Below are 15,521 nucleotides of genomic sequence, written 5' to 3' on the forward strand. Positions count from 1 at the left end.
TTAGGTAAACTTACTGGTGTTATCCGAAAAACTCTCGAAGAACACAAAAAGAATGATGATAAAGGAAAATAGAAAGTCACTAGAGAATCTTCAAGCGGAAAGGTGAAGCGTCCCTCGTTCAAAGATTTCAAGAGTAGTGGTGCTACAGAGCTTTCTGGTGTCCTTAATCCTATAATTTTTCTAACTTGGATTCAGAACACCGAGAAAGTATTTCGTGTTTCTCATGTGGATGATGAAGACAAGGCTATTTATGCTTCTGCAATGCTCATTGGAGAAGCTTTAGTCTGGTGGGAAGCAACATATGAAGCTCTGGATGGATGTGACCAGGAGAACTTATCATGGAGTTGTTCAAGACTCGCGTGTTAGAGAAGTATTGTCCTCTAGATATGAGGAGAAGATTGGAGAAGGAATTCCTCGAGCTTAAACAAGGAGGAATGACTGTGAATGAGTATGAAACTCAATTTAATCAAAGAGCAAGGTTTGCTACGAAGTATATTCCAACTGAAGACGAGAAAATTCAGTTATTCATGGAGGGACTACCACACGAAATCCATGATTTCGTTGTCAACCGGGATGTTCTATCATTCGATAAAGCCGTTGAGTATGCTCGAAGGCGTGAGCATGACTTAGAAATATGTGGTGCCACTCTTACTATTCCAAAGCATCCACGTACTGAAAGAACTACTCCTGCTTCCACTATTCCACCAGCTCAATCTATTCGAACAGATCCTAGCAAGCAAGCACAATCTTAGAGTGCTTTTCGTGGCCGTTGTAGGTCACAATCTTTTACTATTCAATCACCATCATGTCGCGTTTGTGGAAGGAATCATCCGGGTCAATGCAAAATAGACAAGGAATCCATTGTCTGTTATGGGTGTGGAGAAACAGGTCATATCAAGCCAACTTGCCCAAGGAAGGATGTGACTTGTTATGAATGTGGTATTACTGGCCACAAGAAGCGGTTTTGCCCTACTCTTACCAGCCAAGTGACGGGAAGTCAAGCTTCTGTTCAACAACCAGCGAGAAGTCAAGTCCATGTCCAATAACCGAAGAATACTCCAGCTAAAAAGGAGGATGTGCCAAAGCTAAGGGTCGTGCATTCCAGATTACCGCAGAGGAAGCACGTGAGGACCCAAATGTCGTGATGGGTACATTTCTTGTCAACTCTATACCTGCTCACATCTTATTTGATTCTGGTGCCTCAGATTCTTTCGTATCTTATGAATTTGCGCATTTAAAACTATTTGCTATGCACTCATGCAACCATTTCACGTAGATACTGCAGGAAGTATATCATTACTTACTGATAAAATCTATAGGGATTGTGTCATAGAAATTGAAGGCTATAATTTTCTTGCTAACCTAATCCCTATCTCCTTGCCCAATTTCGATATTATTCTCAGCATGGATTGGTTGTCAAAGAACCATGCAGAACTCTTGTGTTACGAAAAGATGGTATGCATTCCTATTGAAGGGGGAGATCTTATTCATGTCTATGGTGAACCAAGAATCTTAAAAATAATCTCTTTCCTCAGATCTCGTAAATTCATATCGAAAGGTTGTCCTATCTATCTAGCCTATACAATTGAGATCTCAAGAAAGGAGAATAAAATTGTAAATGATATTCCCATTGTTAACGAATATCCCGATGTTTTCCCCGATGATCTGCCTGGACTTCCTCCGGACAGACAAGTAGAATTCCGAATTGACCTTGTGCCCAGTGCTGCTCCGATCGCAAAGACTCCTTATCGTGTTGCACCAGCCGAGATGAAAGAAATGATGATCCAACTGCAGGAATTACCTGACAAAGGCTTTATTCGACCGAGTAACTCTCCCTAGGGTGCTCCAGTATTGTTTGTTAAGAAGAAGGACGGATCGATGCGAATATGCATTGATTATTGCGAGCTGAATAAGGTGACTATCAAGAACAAGTACCCACTACCTCGCATCGATGATTTATTCGATCAACTTCAGGGTGTTAGCTATTTCTCAAAAATTGATTTGAGATCTGGCTATCATCAGTTAAAAGTACAAGAGCAAGATGTACCGAAGACTGCTTTCCGTACTCGTTATGGGCATTTCGAATTCCTTGTCATGCCATTCGGTTTGACAAATGCTCCTGCTGTATTCATGGATATGATGAATCGAGTGTGTCGCCCAATGCTAGATAAGGTTGTCATTGTATTCATTGACGATATTCTAATCTATTCCAAATATGAAGCCGATCATGCCGTTCATATTCGTGAAATCTTAGAACTTCTTCGAAAGGAGAAACTTTATGCTAAATTCTCGAAATGTGAATTTTGGCTCCGTCAAGTTCAATTTCTCGGCCATATTATTTCTAGTAATGGTGTATCTATAGATCCTATCAAAATTGAAGCCATTCAAAATTGGGAAGTGCCCCGTAATGCTTCCGAAATTTGAAGTTTCTTAGGTCTCGCGGGATATTACCAAAGATTCATTAAAGACTTTTCTCGTATAGCCGTACCCCTCACAAGCCTTACTCGAAAGGAAGTGAAGTTCGAATGGGGTGAAGATCAAGAAAAAGCTTTCTCAACTCTAAAAGATCCTTTAACTCATGCTCCCATCTTATCACTTCCAGAAGGTGATGATGATTTCTCCGTATATAGCGATGCTTCAAGATTGGGACTCGGTTGTGTGTTGATGTAGCGTGGTAAAGTGCTAGCCTATGCCTCAAGACAACTGAAAGATTATGAAAAGAATTATCCCACCCATGATCTTGAACTCGCTGCAGTAGTATTTGCCCTAAAACTTTGGAGACATTACCTTTTTGGTACAAAATGCCAATTATTTACCGACCACAAGAGTCTCAAGTATATATTCACTCAGCAAACTCTGAATATGAGACAACAAAGAGCCATGGAGCTGATCAAGGACTATGATTGTGAAATCATGTACTATCCTGGAAAGGCTAATGTGGTTGCAGATGCACTTAGCAGGAAAGTTTATCGTAATAATAGGTGTTATACTATTACTCACACTACGGTGAAGTTCACCATTCTTGATGAACTAAAGAAGTGGCAAGTTGAAGCATTAAAGCAAGAAAATGTAAAGAAGGAAGGAATGATACATTATGCCGATGTTTTACTTGATGATCCACGAGGATTAAAAGTATTTAAGAATCGGCTATGGATTCCAAAGATTGGTGGATTAAGACAGAAGATTTTAGATGAAGCTCATAAGTCTAAGCTATCAATACATCCTGGCACAAGTAAAATGTACTATGATGTAAGAGCTGATTATTGGTGGCCTGGATTAAAGAGAGACATTGGAAGATATGTACAGGAATGCTTAGTATGCTTACAAGTCAAAACAGAACACCAAAAGCCTTATGGAACTCTAGAAAGCCTTAGTGTTCCTGTATGGAAGTGGGAAGAGTTGTCCATGGATTTTATTACCAAATTGCCAAAGACTGCTAGACAGAATGATAGCATTTGGGTAATCGTCGACCGTCTGACTAAGAGTCCACATTTTCTCGCTATGCGTGAAACAACTCCAATGGAGAAATACGCGCAGGTATACTTGGATGAAATTGTTGCAAGACATGGTGTGCCACTAAAGATCATTTCCGATCGTGATACTCGCTTCACTTCTCACTTTTGGGAGAGTATGCAATGCGAATTGGGATCTCGAGTTGCTCTCAACACCGCTTATCATCCTCGGAAAGATGGTCAGACAGAGAGAACAATCCAGACAGTAGAAGATATGCTTCGTGCATGTGTTTTGGAGTTCGGTGGTAACTGGGATAAATACTTACCGCTTGTCGAATTTTCGTATAATAACAGTTACCACACTTCAATCAAAATACCACAATATGAAGCATTATATGGTCGCAAATGTCGTACGCCATTATGTTGGCGTGATGTAGGACGGAAGATCCTTGGAGGCCCTAAAATGATTCAAGACACTACCGACAAGATTCAAATCGTACGAGAAAGAATGAAAGCGGCCCAGGATCGACAGAATTCCTATACGGAAAAGAGAAGACGACCTATAGAATTTCAAGTGGGTGATTTCGTGATGCTGAAAGTATCCCCATGGAAAGGCCTTATGCGATTTAGGAAGAAAGGAAAGTTGAGTCCTAGATTTGTTGGTCCTTTCAAAATATCCAGAGAATTGGAAAGCAAGCTTACCGCTTAGAATTGCCTAAAGATTTGGCGGGTATTCATGATGTGTTTCATGTAAGTTATCTGCGCAAATGCTTGAGCATCTACGATGAGACAGTTCCATTATCCGAAGTGAAATTGGATAATAAGTTAAGATATGTAGAAGAGCCTGATGAAATCATGAATGAAAGAACGACTAAGCTACGCAATAAAGAAGTAGAATTGGTGTCTGTCAAGTGGAAACACCATCGTGGCCTAAACTATACTTGGGAGAATAAGAATGAGATAAAAGCAAAATATCCCCATTTATTTTAATTGATGTAATTTCGGGGACGAAATCCTCAAAAGGAGGAGGTATTGGTAACATACACATTTTAAAATCGTGTTTTGTAATGAATAAATTGTGAAATATTATGTAAAATTGAGTGTTGAGTTCTAACAGATGGTTTTTACTAGAAATGAAGTAAAACTATGTTTAGAATCACTCAGAAAATATTGGAAGTCTTATGAGATTCCAATTAAAAGCCAAATAGTGAAATTTAGCGAAAATATGAAATTTTAAATAAGTTCAATTTTATTATTTGATGTTGTAGAGAATCTTGTTAGAAATTTGTAGGTGAAAACCTCGTCAAAATTCGAGTTATAACGAAGAAGTTATGACCAACTGAAGATCCGCGACAAAATCGCCACGGCGCCGAATGACGTAAAAAGTGAGTTTTTGATAAACTACTTTTTAGCCTTAGTAATCTAAATGAGTAGTATTCGTTAAACCGAGAAATTCGATAAAAATAACGCCAAAATATGACTTCGTATGAGGAAGTTATGATTTTTCGATGTTTCAACTTAGCAGTAGACAGCTAAAAACTCGAATTTTAGATCGAGCGATATTTTACCGATACATCGTAAACGAGAATCGCAGGTCTCGTCATATGTAGTACAATGGTAAAAAGTCTGACGAAAACGGATGTCGAATGAAGAAGTTATGAATTTTTAACGGATTTTCCTGTCCCGGTCTGTTAAAAATAATAATATTAAAATTAAATTCAAAATTAGCCGACGAAGTCTAAACGAAAGTTGTAGAGTGTAATTCTAGCTACGCGTGCATATAAAGAACGTCAAAAACGAAGCTCGTATGCGAAAGTTATGGATTTTAGAAGTTCGGGGCACGAAAATCGAAAATTTTCGCATGACTAGTAACCGGCCACGTCACCTCGCACGAAGCAGGTGCGTCACCGGAGACGTGGCCCGGACCGAACTACCTCGCTGCTTGCTTCCGGAGTCCGACACGTGCCGCTCAGCTATTCGACCGAAGTGCGAGCCAATAGAATTCTGATGCGCCTCGCCTTGGTGTCCGAAGCTCGCTCCTCCATGCCTCCTCGCGTCTGAGTCTTCGCGCCTGCCTCGTCACTCCTCGCGTCCGAGCCTCGCAGATGCGATGTGGCCCGCGCTGCTGATGCCACCGAGCTGCCTGCTTCCTTCCCAGCCGACTTCGGCCTCGGCCCTATATAAAGGGAGGCTGCAAACCTTGCCGACTAACTTTGAAAATTTTACACTTTTAGCCCCTCTTTCCATATTTTCTTCATATTAACTTTCCCCGAAGCCCCGAAATCAATTTTAGCACCCGAAACACGTCCCAAGACCCCCGAGAAGCCCGAAAATTTTATCTTTTCGGTTTTGAAGCCCTACCTTCGCAGAGCCCGGTTTTTCAAACAAACTCCCGGTTTTCAACATAGAAAGGCATATTTAAAGCCGAAGTGTTGTCCAAATTACTATTTTAACCCCCGGTTAACTTAAGGTGAGTTCAATATATAGGAACAATTGTATGTTATGTGTTATATGTGCTATGTGCTTTTCAATATTATCATTCTGAGTTATTTTCTCGTGTTATTTGCGATGTTTATAGCAATTGTAATACCTTTGACCATGTGATCAGTGAAAGGACTTAGATTCACATTGGTACTGGTACGTATCCTCTGTCCATGTAGAGCATGTCTCCGTAGGAGAATGAATTCTATTCTATGGCATTGGCAAATGGTTAAACAAGACTATAAGCCTGAAATCTAACAAGATGTTAATCAGAAATTACATGTCTTCTATGCCAATTGGGCCAAAGCTTTATTGATGTATATCAAGACTTGAAAAGAATATCTTTGAATAATGTCTTTGATTGATATGAACGCTTGTCACGTGATCTCACATACTTCTTGTTGTTCCTCTTTTCTTTTGCCATATTGAAGTATAAATATGGCATAACGTATATTGTATCTATTTTTGAACTCAGTAAGCGTCACCGCTTACCCTATCAATGTTTAACAATTGCAGGTGATAAATAAATAGTATGTTTACATACTATTGAAAGATGTAGAATAGTTTGTAATAGTACTTTTGTACTACTTTTTATGTTTGTATAAATTACAATATCCTGGGTAGTTATGTAATATATATAACACTTTGTAATAGAAGGTTTGTATCCAATAGTTTGTAAATCCTTTATATCAATATAAAATATTGCTTTTATGAATATGCAAATAGCATGTTTTGGAGTAATGATAATGTGAAATATGAAAGTTTGGGTCTTTCAAAAATACCAAAGTTGGGGTCTTTCACACACCCAGAAAGGAGTCATTTATGGTATACGGGGACAAATGTAGAGTGAATTTTGGATTCATCTCCCTGATGAAAGCTAGGAAATATTTGTCCAAGGGATACACATCATACTTGGCATTCATGATCGATGCTAAGAAGGAAAAGAAGAAAATGATTATCCTGAAGTCTTTCCCAAAGATCTTCCCAGATTACCTCCTGATAGAAAAGTGGAGTTCTGAATAGACTTGTTACCAGGAACGACACCAATAGAAAAAGCACCATATCAATTAGCACCTATGGAGATGAAGGAGCTTATGATGCAACTTCAGGAGTTGTTAGACAACGGTTTCATCGACCTAGTTCATCGCCCTGGGGAGCTCCGGTGTTCTTCGTGAAAAAGGAGAACGAAAGCATGAAAATGTGTATAGACTACCGAGAGCTGAACAAGGCAACGGTAAAGAATAAGTATCCATTGCCAAGGATTGATTACCTATTCGATCAGCTTCAAGGTTTGATCTATTTCCAAAGATCGATCTTTGGTCAAGATATCATCAACTGAAGGTAAAAGAGCAGAATATTGAGAAAACTGCATTTAGAACAAGATATGGACACTATGAGTTTTGGGTTATGTCATTTAGACTAGCCAATGCTCCAGCAACATTCATGGATTTGATCAACAGGGTTTGTAAACCATTCCTCAATAAATCTATGATAGTGTTCATAGATGGCATTATGATTTACTCAAATAGCCAAGAGGAGCATGGAAAACATCCACAAGAAGTATTAGAGGTATTGATGAAGGAAAAGATGTATGAAAATTTCTCCAAATGTGGTTTTTGGATCCAAGAAGTCCAATTCTTGGGTCATGTGGTTAACCAAGAAGGGATAATGGTTGACCCAGCAAAAATCAAAGTTGTGATAAAGTGGAAATGACCAGAAAGTCCCATAGAGATTCAAAGCTTCATGGGATTAGCTGGATATTACCGAAGGTTTATCCAAGGTTTTTCTTTGATAGCTGCTCCATTGACAACAATGACCCACAATGGAGCTACATATACTTGGAGTGAGAAGCACAAAGAAACATTTGAGAAGCTAAAGAAGAAATTATGTGAAACACCGATTCTTTCTCTACCCGATCGAGTTGAAGACTTTGCGGTGTATAGTGATGCGTTAGGAGTTGGGTTGGGATGTGTTCTAACTCAAAGAGAAAAGGTGATAGCATATGCATCTCAACAATTGAAACAACACAAAAAGAACTACCCAAATCATGATCTGGAGTTGGTAGCGGTATTATTCACTTTAAAGATATGGAGGCATTACCTCTATGGCCCAAAGTGCAAACTTTTCACTGATCATAAGAGTCTCTAGTATCTCTTTAATCAGAAGGAATTGAACATGAGGCAACGTCGCTGCCTAGAGTTACTCAAGGACAGTATCTCTTTAATCAGAAGGAATTGAACATGAGGCAACATCACTGGCTAGAGTTACTCAAGGACTACGACTGTGAGATACTTTACCTCCCTGGTAAAGAAAATGTTGTAGATGATGCTCTAAGTCAAAAAGTCAACCTTGAAAGAAAAAGGCCAAGAGCGTTGAGAATAGAAGTTGTCTTGACTATTATGGAAAGTACAAATAAAGCTAAACAAGAAGCTTCAGAGAAAAATGACTGAAAGGAAGAATGTTTAGGCAAAACTTTAGTGTTCGGTACAAACAGTAAAGGATTAAAGGTATTCCAAGATAGGATTTAGGTACCTAAGACAGGAGGAGTAAGAGATCTTTTGATGGAAGAAGCCCACAAGACCATGTACTTGATTCATCTCGGTAGCACTAAAATGTATAGGGACATAAAACCCTACTAGTGGTGGCCGACAATAAAGCTTGATGTTACAAAGTATGTGGTCGAGTATGTAACTTATGCAAGGGTTAAGGCACAAAATCAGAAACCATATGGGAGTTTAGAACCTTTACATGTACCCATGGGTAAATGGGAAGACATCACCACGGATTTTGTGATTAAACTGCCCAGAACGAAGAACGGTCATGACATGATTTGTGCAGTCATGGATCGTTTCACTAATAGTGCACACTTCATAGCAGCCAATGAGAAATGGTCTATGGATAAGCTCGCAAATGCTTATGTGAAGGAAATGGTAAGACTTCATGTTGTTCCTTTAACAATTGTATTATATCATGATAGTCGTTTCACGTCAAGGTTTTGGAGAATACTACAAGAGGAATTGGGTATGAAGTTGTGTGTAACAGCCTGGATTCCCAGGTATTAGTTATTTTGTATTTGTTGGTGATTTTTGAGGAGACTCGGCGAGTTGGAGCCCAAACTCGCCGAGTATGATTGCGGTTATGGGCGCGGGTTCGCGTTCGGACTCGGTGAGTCCACGTTATTTATTGAAACCCTAATTTCCAGGGTATGAGACTTATTTAAAGGGGCTTATGACCGTCATTTGCGGCCACCAACCCTAGAGAGAACCCTAAAGAGCCTTTGAGCGTTTTGTGAGAGAGAAGAGGAAGATCCTTGATTAGTTGTGGGTGTTTTGCTTATAGAAGAGGACCAAAGAAAGAGGAGACCAAAGAAGGTGCTAATCCAGTGATTTCTGAGCTCAGAGACTTCATTTGAGGTAATCATTCGTTCCTTTCTCAGTCCTTGGTGTAAATCTTAGAGATAGGGTTTCTATGTGGCCTTTTTGGAATGATCCATGGAGTAACTGGCCTCTTCTCGTATTGATGCTTTAGATCTGGACACAAAGAGGTCCAGAGACCCTTTTTCCTCCAGCTTTATGAGTGTTAATGGAGGCCATGAGCTAAGAATAGCATTCTAGAGACCATATCTTCAAATAAGGCCTTTGAACTTTTGCACGGGCACCAAGATAGTAACTTTACGTGATGAATGAGCTTGGGAGGAATGGATCTATGAGTTATTGGAAAGGATCTGACCTCAGGAGTGAGTTTGAGTTGATGCATGGAATAGACTCGCCGAGTCTGAAGAACAGACTCGGCGAGTAGCATGAAGATTGTCCATAACCACTCAGCGAGTGGTCTTGCTGAGTTAAGGGGTTGACTCAGTGAGTCAGGGAGAGTCAGATAGGGTTGACGGGTGGACTGAGTTAAGCCGGAACTCGCCGAGTTGTTCTTAAGACTCGGTGAGTTGAGTCGTGGTGGCCCCGCGACTCATGCCAGGTGGAACTCGTCGAGTTAGGAAAACACTCGACGTGTCAAGAGAGGATCCGAGGGAGTCAGTGAATGCGTATAGACTCGCCGAGTCGCTTTGGTGCACTCGCTGAGTCCGGTCAACGTTGTTCATTGACCAGAGTTGACCAGTGTTGATTTGATAGGGTTAGTCAACCTTAGTAGTGAAAGTGTTAATTAGAGATATATTGTATTATAGGAGGATTATAGCTCGGGGGATCGAGCACAAGTGATTTCAGGGATTTGCAAGTTATCGAGATACGCGAGGTGAGTCTTCTCACTATACTTTACCTTGAGTAGGTAACTAGAGTTATGTGATACAGTGCTTGTATGCTATATATGTGTTATGTGTTGCACTGCATTATTCTATGTGATTTATTTTGTGCATGTTTACAGAGTTAGAACCTGAGGGTTCACAGAGTTTGGGTGCACAGACCCACAGAGTTATAGCCTAGAGTGGCTAATATGTGTTATATGTGGTATTTTGGGAAACTCACTAAGCTTTGTGCTTATAGTGTTTGGTGTTATTTGTTTCAGGTACTAGTGACGACCGAGGGAAGGCGTCGGCTTGATCACTACACACACACGGGATTTTTATGTTATGAGATCTTGGGATTTTTGTACAACATGGATTGAATTTCAAACATGGGTGTTTTTACGAATATTAAATGAATTATGTTTTTATAAAATGTGAAAAATTGTTTTGAATTTTTATGGTGTTACAAGTTAGTATCAGAGCCTTGGTTTGAGGGATTCGGTTACACCTTCGGGAGTATTTGAACTCAAACTGAGGATTTGGAAAATATTTTCAAAAGAGAACCAAATTTTCTAAAAGAAGTAAAAGATTTTTAGAGAAACTCATAGTAGAAATGAGTGTACAATCAGTCAGCGCCCGAACGGTGATTTCCCAAAATACCCTTATATATGTTTGTGAGATTGATATGATGTATTCTCTTCCTAGAATGGGTTAGGTATTCCTATTAGGACTAGAGTGCCCTGATTTGTGATGCCTTAGCCTAGGGAGAGGTGAGCTGCTATGAGATGCTTGAGAGTGAATAGGTAGCAGCGAGGAGCTTATGAGAGATCTGTTAGAGAGTGATAGAGTACTTGGAACTTGGGATCCGATGAGGAGGATTTGGGGTGCATACTGAAACGGTGCAGACAGTAGTATTAGGCACGTACTACTGAAAGCACAGGGGCGGTGTACAGTTCCAGTAAGAACCTTCGGAATGCCAAGGATCAAGGAGGGAAGAGTTTTCGAGTGTGAGTATGCTCGAATGGATTCTAATTTATCGTATGTTGTATTTCAGAGGTAGATCATGGTAAGGAAACGTCTTATGCCAGAGAGCAGTGGGGCTATTGATGAGGAGATCCGTCGGATCATCCATGTCACACCCCCAAACCAGAATGGCAGAAACATTCGAGGGTGGATGACTTCACGTAGTATCACAACGATTGAATATTGTAAAGAAAGTAACACAACCATCATATATATAAAAATGAAAACGTATATTGTTGCGTTATACATGTTATCAAAAGAATATTACAATATGATGATAAATGTTTAATGATAAAAACATCCTTTGTGTTCCTTCTTCCAAAAAGCTGGTAGTTTACCTGTATCACTGATTCCCTGAGAAATACAAGTGGTTTTGAAAAGCGTCAACAATTAAGTTGGTGAGTTCATGAGTGTTCCGAGTTGAAAAGTATATTCCTTTTGGTAGTAAATTGGTAAACGAGGTTTTTAGAAAATCCAATATTTTCTTGTAAAATGAAAAAGGTTCCCAAGTTGGAATGTGTTAGTAACTTTTATAAACCAATGATGACAATAATTTAGTATGGAAATATAATGTAGGAAAACTGCGATGCACATATGAATCTTGTAAATCAATCTTGTTTTATACTTTTTATGTGAGTTTTATAACCATACTGATGACACTGACGGCCTGTAACAACATTCTTCAAGTGTTGCAGTGTTATGACATTTGTCACCCCAGACCTGCCGGTCTAACTATAGCTAGTAGTTTAGGTGCGGGATTGTCAATCCCGTATAGATCTATACACAAGTATCACGCTCTCCCTCCAAGAGATTATGGTATATAATACAGGACTTGAAATGCATACAAAAATGTACGTTGAAGTTTAAATATCTCACATTGACTAGTATAAATAGATTTACAATGAAATAACCTTACTTCTTTTGAAAGTGTTTCGTTTTTCAATTTGTATAAAATGTAGGATTGACTTGCTAACTATACCCATTATAGTTTTTCAGATAGTATGTTCCATTTCGTAGAAATAACTTAGTGATATAATCACCCTTGTATAAGATGTTTGTATCGATATTCGAAGTTAGAAATTGCATTTATGTTTATAAAACGATACTTTTAACGTGTAATGTACTTGTATTCCCCCCCCCCCTAAAACATGAAAAAGAATTGAAAAGTAGGGGTATGAACTCACTCGTTAAGTTTGAAGAGAGGGGCTAGAGTTGAGTAGAGTTTCGATCGCGGATAGTTGCGTCGTCGGGCTCTTCGGGGATCTTTGCAACATAAATCTTTCGTCGGGGGCTCGAGTGCGGAAACCAAGGCAATGAAATGGTCTCTGGAACAGGGGGAAATGCTGAGAAATTGTGAAGGTGTGCCAAAACTCGAGTTTTGTGCCCTCTATTTATAGGGCTGAAGAACCTCGTACGCGGCGCGTACTTCTGGAGTACGCGGGGCGTAGTCAGTTACGCAGGGCGTACTTCGGTTACGCGGGGCGTAATAATGCGTCATGGCTTACAACTCCTGGCTAACTAGGCGTAGCTTGGGTGGGCCGATAGGACTCGACTCTGGGTCTAGTACGCGGGGCGTAATCCCTGTTTCCAACTTCTAAATTCCGTAACTTTCGCGTACGAGCTCCGTTTTTCACGTTCTTTATATCCACGCGTAGGTGAGATTATGCTCTACAACTTTCATTTAGACTCCGTCGGCTAGTTTTGACTTTATTTTTAATGATATAATTTTAATAGGCCGGGCCTCCTAAAGTTCGTTAAAATTTCATAGGTTCTTTATTCGACGTTGGTTTTCGTTTGTCTTTTGATTTTTTTATTACCACCGAGGAGATCTTCAACTTCCGTTTAGGTGGCGATAGCTAAATAACACTCGATCTTCAATCCGAGTTTTTAGCCCTTTACTACTGTTACGAAACTTTGAAAATTCGTAACTTCTTCATACGAGGTCCAATTTGGGCGATCTTTTTATGCACGCTCATCTTTCAACGAGATCTACGACTTTTGTTTAGACACTTTAAGGCTAAAATGTATTTTATTGAGATTCCACTTTTTACGTCAAATAATGTTTTAATGTCGTGTCGTAATTATACGAGTGGTTATAATTTCTTCAATATAACTCGGTTTTGAGCGTTCTTTATGTTTTTGGAAACCTGGACATGATATCTAATATTCGATGCATCCCAACTTAGATACCTGAACACTTTATTTTCGAGGTTAATTTCGTTGTTTTTAGCTTTCGAGTGTTTACAATGCTTTTGGGAAAAATAGGGTTGTCACATCATCCCCCTGTTAAGGGAATTTCGTCCCGAAATTTAATCTAAGATAGATATTACAAATTAGGAAAAAGATGCGGGTACTTTTGTTTCATTTGATCCTTTCGTTCCCAGGTGTATTCAGGTCCTCGTTTGGCATTCCAGCGGACCTTTACGATAGGTATGCGGCTTTGTTTAGTCCTTTTGACTTCTCGATCCATGATCTCTACTGGTTCCTCTACAAATTGGAGGTTTTCATTTATTGCAATTTCTTCTAGAGGGATGACAAGGGTCTCGTCGGATAAGCATTTCTTTAGGTTTGATACGTGAAAGGTAGGGTGTACATTGTGGAGTTCCTGAGGTAGTCGAAGTTTGTAAGCCACTGGACCGATCCTCGCAAGGATCTCGAATGGTCCGATGTATCTGGGGTTCAGTTTCCCACGTTTTCCGAAGCGTATCAATCCTTTCCAAGGCGAGACTTTTAGTAGGACACGGTCTCCAACTTGGAATTCCAAGGGTTTTCGTCTCTTATCTGCGTAACTCTTTTGTCTGTCCCTTGATGCCTTTAGACGTTCTCAGATTTGAACAATCTTCTCCGTAGTTTCTCGTATGATTTCTGGCCCAGTAAGTGTGTTGTCAGTTGCTTGTCCTTTTGCTAGTTGTGTGTCCCCCACTTCGGCCCAGCATAAGGGTGACCTGCACTTGCGGCCATAGAGGGCTTCGAACGGGGCAGCTTTGATACTGGTGTGGTAGCTATTGTTGTACGAGAACTCGACCAAGGGTAGATGTGTGTCCCATGCTTTGCCAAAATCGATTACGCAGGCTCTCAGCATGTCTTCTAAGGTTTGTATGGTTCTCTCGCTCTGGCCGTCGGTTTGAGGGTGATAGGCGGTACTCATGTCTAGTCTTGTCCCCAAAGCTTTTTGTAGCGACTGCCAAAATCTTGAGGTGAATCTACTATCTCGGTCCGAGATAATGGATATGGGCAGACCGTGCAGTCGTACAATTTCCCTGAGGTATGTCCTTGTTAACTTCTCCAATTTATCCGTCTTTTTGATCGGTAGGAAATGCGCTGATTTAGTTAACCTGTCGACAATTACCCAAATGGTGTCGAGTCCGTTTGTCGTTTTGGGTAACTTGGTTATGAAATCCATAGTTATCCGCTCCCACTTCCATTCGGTTATTTCTGGTTGTTGTAATAAACCTGAAGGCTTTTGGTATTCTATTTTGACCTTAGCGCACGTCAGACATTTACTCACGTAGGTAGCAATTTCGGCTTTCATGTTCGGCCACCAGTACAACTTCTTGAGGTCGAGATACATCTTGTCGGAGCCGGGATGTATGGAGTATCGTGTTTTATGGGCTTCGTCCATGACGATTTCTCTGAATCCACCAAACTTTGGTGTCCATATTCGATCCATGAAATAACGAACTCCGTCGTTCTTGGTTTCAAGATTCTTATCCATTCCCCTTAGGGTTTCTCCTGCCACATTTTCAGATTTCAATGCTTCTATTTGGGCTTCCTTGATTTGCGTGGACAGGTGGGAATGGATCGTCATAGTTAGGGACTTCACTCGGCGACCTGAGTATTCCTTCCGACTGAGTGCATCAGCCACTACATTAGCTTTTCCGGGGTGATATCGAATTTCTCATTCGTAATCACTTAGTAGTTCTACCCACCGTCTTTGTCTCATGTTGAGTTCTTTCTGGTTGAGGATGTGTTAAAGGCTTTTATGGTCAGTGAAGATCGTGCATTTCGTGCCGTAGAGGTAGTGTCTCCATATCTTTAGAGCGAAGACGACTGCTCCTAGCTCAAGATCGTGCGTTGTGTAGTTCACTTCATGCGTCTTTAGCTGTCTTGAGGCATAGGCGATGACCTTCCCTCGTTGCATCAGGACACACCCGAGTCCTTGGTTTGATGCATCACAATAGACCACGAAGTCCTCCGTTCCTTCTGGCAGGGTTAGGATGGGCGCACTACATAATGCTCATTTTAGCGTTTGAAATGCGGCATCTTGTTTTTCTCCCCAGTCGAAGGTCACATTTTTCTGAGTTAGTGTGGTGAGTGGCTTGGCAATC

The sequence above is a fragment of the Lactuca saligna genome, chromosome 4 (genome assembly GCF_052625555.1).
Source record: "Lactuca saligna cultivar CGN05327 chromosome 4, ASM5262555v1, whole genome shotgun sequence".
NCBI lineage: Eukaryota > Viridiplantae > Streptophyta > Magnoliopsida > Asterales > Asteraceae > Lactuca > Lactuca saligna.